Raw genomic sequence first — 8,464 nt, forward strand, 5'->3', positions numbered from 1 at the left:
GCCGCTTGGCAAGTCTCGGTCCAATCCGGAAATGTTTAACCCCCACACATGAAAATAGGTAGAAAGGGCCACCGGAGGAGATAGGAGCGCCGGAATGCAAAACGGACAACGGGGAAAATGCTCGGATACATGAGACGAACACGTATGCAAATGCAATGCACATGATGACATGATATGAGATGCATGACAAAGGCAACAACACACGATGACAAAAAACCTGAACCCGAGGAAATAAAATAACTTAGCGCCGGAAACGGCAAGAGTTGGGATACATATAAGGAAAATTACATCCGGGGTGTTACACAGGCCTAGAAACATGAACAACCTTGAATGGGCCCTCCCACATGGGAGAGAGCTTGTGCAGCCCCTCCCTGGAGAAAACCCATCTGAGCACGAGATCCCCTACCTCAAGAGTTCTGGGGCGGATGTTGCGGCAGTGGTATCGTCGCAACGCCTGTTGATACCTTGCCGCTCGTAGTGCGGCTTCTCGACGGCGTTCCTCCCCCAGCACGAGATCCGTCCCCCGCATGGAGTCCTGCTGCGTCTCGACGAATGCCAGGACCCGTGCGGAGCGACGCCTGAACTCGTGAGGGAGAACAGCCTCTGATCCGTAGACGAGGAAGAACGGGGTCTCGCCAGTCGGCTTGGTCACAGTTGTGCGGATTGACCACAGCACGGACTGGAGCTCGTCGTACCAGCCCCTGCCGCAGGCATCCAGCTTCTTCTTGAAGGTCCTAGCTTTGAGGCCCCTCAGGACCTCTGCGTTGGCCCGCTCGGCCTGGCCGTTGCTCCGGGGGTGTACTACCGAAGCGTAACATATCTGCGTTCCAAGGTTAGCACAGTATGTTTTGAAGAGATTACTGGTGAATTGCGAACCGTTGTCGGTGATGATGCGGTTGGGCACCCCAAATCGGCTCACAAGGCCCTTGATGAATTTGACCGCTGAGCCTGCCGGGATGGTGCGGACGGCTTCCACCTCAGCCCACTTGGTGAATTTGTCCACGGCGACGTAGAGGTAGCGATAGCCCCCTGGCGCCCGAGGAAACGGGCCTAGAATGTCCATCCCCCAAACTGCGAACGACCATGAGAGGGGTATAGTCTGTAGACCCCCTGCAGGCTGATGGATCTGCTTAGCGTGAAACTGGCAGGCCTCTCAAGCCTTCACAAGCTCAACGGCGTCGTTGAGCGCTGTGGGCCAATAGAATCCACTACGGAACGCTTTGTCGATGAGGGTCCGTGACGACGAGTGGTGCCCGTAGTCTCCGCCGTGTATGTCCGCCAGTAGCTCCTTCCCTTGCTCTCGGGAGATGCAACGTAGGGACACGTCATTTTGTCGCTTCCTGTAGAGCTCTCCATCCCTGATGCAATAAGCCGTGGCCTGCCGCGCCACACACTCCGCTTCCTCCTCATTCTCTGGCAGAGTCCCTTGCATCAGGTAGTTCTTGAGCTCTGGGAGCCAACACCCTTCCTAAGGCTCTAACGCCAGGAGCAGGCGTGCCCTTGAGGCTGGGCCGCAGACCGGGGCTCCTGAGGCAGGCGGCTAAGGGAGCTCCTCCCTTGGTTGCGCCGTGCTCGACAGTGACGACACCGCCGAGGGTTTGAAGAGCCGCTCCTCGAAGACGCCAGGCTCCTGAGGCAGCCGCCTAGATGCCCTCTTGGCAATGTCATCAGCCTCCTGATTGGTGCCGCGAGGCACATGCTGCAACTCTAGCCCCCAGAATTGTTTCTCCATCTTGTGAACCTCAGCGAGGTAGGCTTCAATGTGCTTGTCCTTTGGCTCGTATATCTTGTTGGAGAAGTTTACGAGGAGCTGCGAATCGCCCTTGATGATGAGGCGCTTCACCCCTAAGGCAATTGCGGCCTTCAAGCCTGCTATTAGGCCTTCGTACTCCGCTATGTTGTTGGAGACCTTTTCTCCGTGCTGGAAGCAAAGTTGTACGGCATAGTAGAGTTTGTCCTGGGTAGGGGATACGAGCACTGCGCCAGCTCCCACACCGTGTCGGGAGAACGCCCCATCAAATTACATGACCCAGCCATCCGGTGCTTCACTTCCCGGGGAAAGTGATCGGTCTTCGCCTGCCTCGAGACCCGGCGCTTCTGCCCATTCTGCCATGAAATCCGCAAGTGCGGCTCCCTTGATGACTCTGGTCGTACTGAATTCTAGCTGAAATGCCTGTAGCTCGATGTTCCATTCAGCAACCCTTCCAGCTGAGTTGGGGCTCCTGAGCACTCTTTCCAAGGGGTATGCTGAGACGACTTTGATGGGATGTCCTTGGAAGTATTAGCGCAGCTTGCGTGAGGCCACTAGTAGCGCGAGGAGGAGTTTTTGAGGCATGGGATACCATGCCCTTGCGTCCCGTAGCACCGTGCTGATGAAGTACACGAGATGCTCGACGAGGTTGAGGGTGCTGGCGCAGCTTGCATCCTCCAGAGGTCGAGGCGTCTCTTGAGACGACGGAGCTCCCAGTGCTTGGTCGCCTGAAGAGGCCTCTCCTGCTCTGGGTGCATTCTCCTGCTGCGGTTGTTCCTTTCCGGCTGCGGTTGCAGCCTTCGCGAGGCCCTCCTGGCTCTGCTTTGCTTCAATTCGGACGGTCGACGCGGCCTTGGCACAGTGCTCCTCCCTGACCGCCACCAGGGTTGCGCTAGCGGAGTAGGGGGTGGCCGCAAGGTAGAGCACTAGGGGCTCCCGAGGACGCGGGGCTACCATCACTGGTGGACTGGTAAGGTACCTCTTGAGGTCTTGTAATGCCTTGTCGGCCTCTTCAGTCCATTCGAAGGGGCCCTTTTTCTTCATCAGCTTGAAGAAGGGCAGTGCTCGTTCCCCCAGCTTAGAGATGAAGCGCCCCAGTGCAGTCACACGCCCGGTGAGCTTCTGCATTTCTCTAAGGGTCCTCGGCGGGCTCATGTCTTCGACTTCCTTGACCTTCTCCGGGTTGGCCTCGATGCCCCTGTGGGATACGAGGAAACCCAGGAGCTTGCCCCAGGGGACTCCAAATACGCACTTCTCCGGGTTGAGCCGTAGGTCCACTTCGTTGAGGCTTGCAAAGGTTTCTTCCAGGTCCTGTATCAGGGTTCTTGCCTCACGAAACTTCACCACAATGTCATCGACGTAAGCTTCAGCGATCCTCCCGAGCTGCCGGCCTAAGGTGATGTGCATCAGCTACTAAAAGGTCGCGCCTGGGTTGCGCAACCCAAACGACATGCCCGTATAGCAGTACACTGCACACGGGGTCAGGAAAGCCGTCTTCTCCACGTCTTCTACCGCCATCTTGATCTGCGGTGGAGTCGACTATCTGGTCAATGCGGGGGAGCGGAAATGGATTCTGCGGGAAGGCCTTGTTGAGGTTGGTGAAGTCGACGCACATGCGCTCCTTTCCTCCCTTTTTTGGCACAATGACCGGATTAGCCAGCCAATCAGGGTAGCAGACCTCGCGGATAACTCCTGCCGCCTCTAGCTTCTGGGTCTCTTGAACGATGAAAGCCTATTTCTCAGTAGACTGCCGCCTTGCCTTCTGCTTCACGGGGCGCACATTGGGGCACACGTTGAGGTGATGCTCAATCATTTCCCTTGGGACCCCTGCTAACTGATCAGGTTCCCACACGAACACCTTCTTGTTCGCATGCAGGAATCTGATCAGGGCCTTCTCCTGCCCGGGCTTGAGGTTGCCCCCTATGGTGAAGATGGCGCTAGTGGACCCGTCCTCATCGACTGGTACCTGCTTGGTTTCCGCCTTGTCTTGGGTGAATAGCTGCTTCTTTTTAGCCGGCGCAGCCCCCTTGGGCTCAAGGGCGTCGGTGCTAGTGGGCTTCGCCACCGCGGCCGCCCTGAAAACAAGTTGGAGCTCCCTTGTGTCTCCTGACATGGTGAGGATGCCGCTGCTCCCAGGCATCTTCATGAGGTTGTACGCCGGGTGAGTTGCTGCCATGAACCGAGCCAAGGCCGGATAGCCGAGGATGTCGTTGTAGGGGAGGCCAATGGGGGCGATGTCGAAGTCGATCAGCTCCGTGCGGAAGTTGTCACAGGTGTCGAAGGACACTAGGAGGCGGATTTGTCCCAAGGAGGCGGTGGAACCGGCTCCGACGCCCGAGAAGGGCCTGCTGGGTTGGAGCCGCTCCAGCGGCACGTGGAGGAGGCTGAAGGCCTCCACATAGGGCACGTTGAGGCTGGCACCACCGTCGATGAGGGTCCTGGTGACAGCCACTTGGTAGATGGTGGGGGTGCACAGCATCGGGACTGTGCCCGAACCAATGGGGTTGAAGGGGTGGTCCTCCGAGTCAAAGATTAGATCGGCCTCGGGCGCCACCCAGCCCGGGGGGCTTCTCGGCACTTGGAGGCGGTGCTAATCTGGCGGGTGAACGGCTTGACGTGATGGCTCGAGGGTGGTGCCTGGGAGCCACCCAGGAGAGCTGCGACGACGGGCGGCGCTGGTGCGGCGAAACGGGCGAGGAAGAGGTCGCGCAGCTCCTCCCAGGAGGTGACAGAGGCCGTCTGCAGGTGGAGGAGCCACGCGCGCGGGACGCCGGTGAGGGCCATGGGTAACCAGTTGGCCATCACCCGGTCGTCGCCCCCGGCTCTGAGGACGGCCTCCTCGTATGCCAGCAGGAAAATCATCGGGTCCGTCGCACCGTCGTAGCGCGGCGGCGTCTCAGGCCTGAACTTGTGCGGCCACTGCACCTGTCGCAAGGTGGGGGCCAAGGCCCGGAGCCCCCTGGCCCCAGTGTCGGCATCCGTTGCTGGAGCGGGCGGCACATTGTCCGCCATGAGGGCGGGATGCGATGTCGGGGGAGAGCGGGTCGTCAGGAGGGAGGACTCTGGCGCACCCCCTACCTGGCGCGCCAAATGTCGGATTCCGGGTTCCGGCATACCCTTGAGGTTCGAACACTGGGGTGCACATGGAGATCTCTCCCCTACCAATCTACGTCCAATCTCCTCGCGTGATCTAAGATGGAAACAACGAACAACACAAGGGACACGAGGTTTATACTGGTTCGGGCCACCGTTGTGGTGTAATACCCTACTCCAGTGTCTGGTGTGGTGGATTGCCTCAGGGGCTGATGATGAACAGTACAAGGGAAGAGCAGCCTCGCGAGATGTGTTCTTGAGCTGGTGCGATGAACTGCTAGGGTGAGTTCAGTCGCCTCTCTCTCTCTCTCTGATAGGGTTCTCCCAGATCTCTAGCCGTCCCTCTACTCTGTGGTGGCTAGCTCTATTTATAGAGGCCCTGGGCCTCTCCCCAAATAATGAGCGGGAAGGGCGCCAACAATTGGCCATTTTGAAGGGGAACATCTAATACAAGTTATCCTAACCAAAGGTGGTCTTCGGCTGCCCAAAGTACTGGTGATGACATCGTCTTGGCCTCCACGGTGACCTCCGTCCTGCCGCTCTGCTAGTCTTGGTCTCGTTGCACCGGAATGGTAACCTTTGCCCGATGCCTTGGCCTGTGCTTGCCCCCTTTGCACCAAAGGGGAAACAAGGACACTGCGCAGGCCGGCACCCGCCTGGTCTCGAACGTCATGGCTTGCGTCACAGGCTCCTCGCGAGGTACCCCTGCCTTGATCTCTCCGGCCCCTCGCGAGCCTGCCTGACGAGGCTGCCTCTGAGGAAGCTTCCTGTCGTCCGCCCCACGAGGCTTGGCCCCGCATTGAGCCCCCACTTGAGCCATGCCGCAGGCCGCAGGCAGGCAAGTCTGGGGACCCCCGTTCCCAGAACACCGACATGTGTGCCGCCTATGATGTTCTTAGTCTTTGTACTAAACTCTATGTACCGAACTCTATGCATGATCCCTTTTGTAAGATATGCCGACTACTATGTAGTATCTATCGTGCTTCTTTCATTTTGCATGCTTCATCGTGAATGATGTTTGTCTTTGCAAATTTCATAATGCTGAAATACCCCTGTTAAATTTTAGCAGGATGGTTAGAACATGTGGTCATGGTGGCTATGCCCCACCTTCGCCCGAGTACATGGCTGGTATGATCCAACAACTTGAGATGAATCGCCCGTTCATGGAGAATATGATGGCTCAGTTTCCTTGCCCCAATATGAACCAGCAGCCAGCCCAAGTAACTCTGTAGGATTTCATGCGCCTTAACCCAACTGTGTACCGAAGCTCAACTCAGCCTCTAGATGTTGATGACTGGCTCCGTGACATCACCTATGAGATGGAGTCTGCTGATGTAGCCCTTGCCTGCTATGTCACCTTTGCTTCCTTCTTCCTGAAAGGACCCGCTGCTCAATGGTGGGACAGCCACAGGCATACTCTGCCAGTTGGAACAATCATCACCTGGCCAGACTTCCAAGCTGCGTTCCGTGCCCGCTTCATTCCTCAGGGAGTCATGGACCGGAAGAAGCGTGAGTTCCGCAACCTCACCCAGGGCAACAAAACTGTGGAAGCTTATCAGCGGGAGTTTCTGGATTTATTCCCCTATGCAGAAGAAGACATTGCAACTGATGCACGCAGACAGGAGAAGTTCCGTGATGGCCTCCAAGCTCACATCAAGCTTGCACTTCAAGTGCATGACTTTGCTAATTTCGCCACCTTGGTGAACAAGGCCATCAATGTCGAAACTGGTCTGCAAGAACACCAGAACTCTCACAGGCGCAACCGTGACATGTGGTCATCTTCGGGCCCATCCTCGCAGAAGCATAGGATATGGATTCCCAACAGCATGTACCAGCCAACTGCACCTACTCCAAGGCAGTCCTATGCTGCACCGCGTCTGCCACCCCCACCAACTAGGCAACCAAGACTTCCAGCTCCACCACCCCGAGCTCATGTTCCCACTCCCAATAATGGTCTATGCTTCAGGTGTGGTCAACCAGGACACCGTGCTAGGGAATGCAACCAGAACCAGAATCAACTGGCCCTTCCTGCAGCTGGCCGTGGAAGCAACCAGCCCCACAAATACAATGCCAAGTCTTATGGTCATGTTCATGCCAACCACGTTGATCTCAATGAAGTTCTACACCAGACTGCTACCACGATGGGTACACTCCTCGTCAATTCAGTACTAGCATCCGTTTTATTTGATACAGGTGCATCACATTCATTCATGTCAGAGGATTTTTCATTCATGCATGGCATTAAAAGCGAAGACATGAATGCTTTGCTATTATTACACACCCCCGTGGGCCAATGTCGGACCTCCATGATTTGCAACGATGTCCACGTTGAAATCGAAGGACTAGAATTCCTTGTCTCTCCCATCGTACTGAAGTCCTGTAGCATTGATCTCATTCTGGGAATGGATTGGTTGAAAGCACATACTGCTTATATACTTTGCTCCACTAAGACCGTCCATCTGCTACACCCTTCTGATGAAATAATTACTTACCAGGCTCATCTGGTTCAGGATGCCGAGGCATGGCTTTATGCCTTGAATGCATTGAACGCTGCACCACTCGAGGGCATTGAAAACATTCCCGTCGTTCGCGAATTCCAAGACGTCTTTCTGGAAGAACTTCCAGGGATTCCCCCTGCTAGAGCTGTCGAATTCATCATCGACTTGAAACCAGGCACCACTCCTATAGCCAAACGGCCCTACAAGATGCCGCCGCATGAACTCATTGATCTTAAGGAGGAAATCGACAAATCTCTTCATAAAGGTTTCATTCGCCCTAGTTGCTCTCCTCGGGGAGCACCTTCTCTCTTTGTTAAGAAGAAGGATGGGACGAACCGATTAGTCCAAGACTACCGTCCTATTAACCAAGCCACTACCCATGAAAAATACCCCCTCCCTCGGATCAATGATCTATATGATCAACTGGCTAGTTCATCAGTGTTCTCCAAACTCGACTTGAGGTTGGGTTACCACCAGATCCGTGTTCGTGAAGAGGATATCCCAAGGACCGCCTTCGTGACTCGGTATGGATCATACGAGTACACCGTCATGTCATTCGGCTTAACGAATGCTCCAGCCACCTTCTCTCGTCTGATGAACTATATATTCATGGATTACCTCGACAAGTTCGTCGTAGTTTATCTGGATGATATCCTTGTATTTTCCAAGAACAAATAAGAACATGCTGAAAATCTTCATCTTGTGCTGGAAAAGCTTCGAGAGCATCAACTATACGCTAAGTATTCCAAGTGTGAATTCTGGCTCCCCGAAGTAACCTATCTCAGGCATGTCAACTCCAAGGATGGTATTTCCTTCAACCCTGAACGAGTCCATTATATTCTCGATTGGACTCCTCCGAAGAATGTCAAGCAAGTCAGAAGTTTTATCGGACTCACCAGCTATTGCCGTCGATTTGTCTAGAACTTCTCCAAGATTGCCATGCCTCTGACTAACCTGTTGCATAAGGGCGTCAAGTTCCAATGGACAGACAAGTGTTAGGAAAGTTTCCAGGCACTTGAAGACAAGTTGACTTCTGGCCCAGTGCTTGCTCCACCAGATATTAACAAGGACTTCGTCATTTGCTGTGATGCTTCCCGTCAAGGATTAGGTTGTGTCCTAATGC

The sequence above is a fragment of the Triticum urartu genome, chromosome 4A, assembly GCF_056163025.1.
Source record: "Triticum urartu cultivar PI428250 chromosome 4A, HENAU_Tu73, whole genome shotgun sequence".
In the NCBI taxonomy this organism is placed as follows: Eukaryota; Viridiplantae; Streptophyta; class Magnoliopsida; order Poales; family Poaceae; genus Triticum; species Triticum urartu.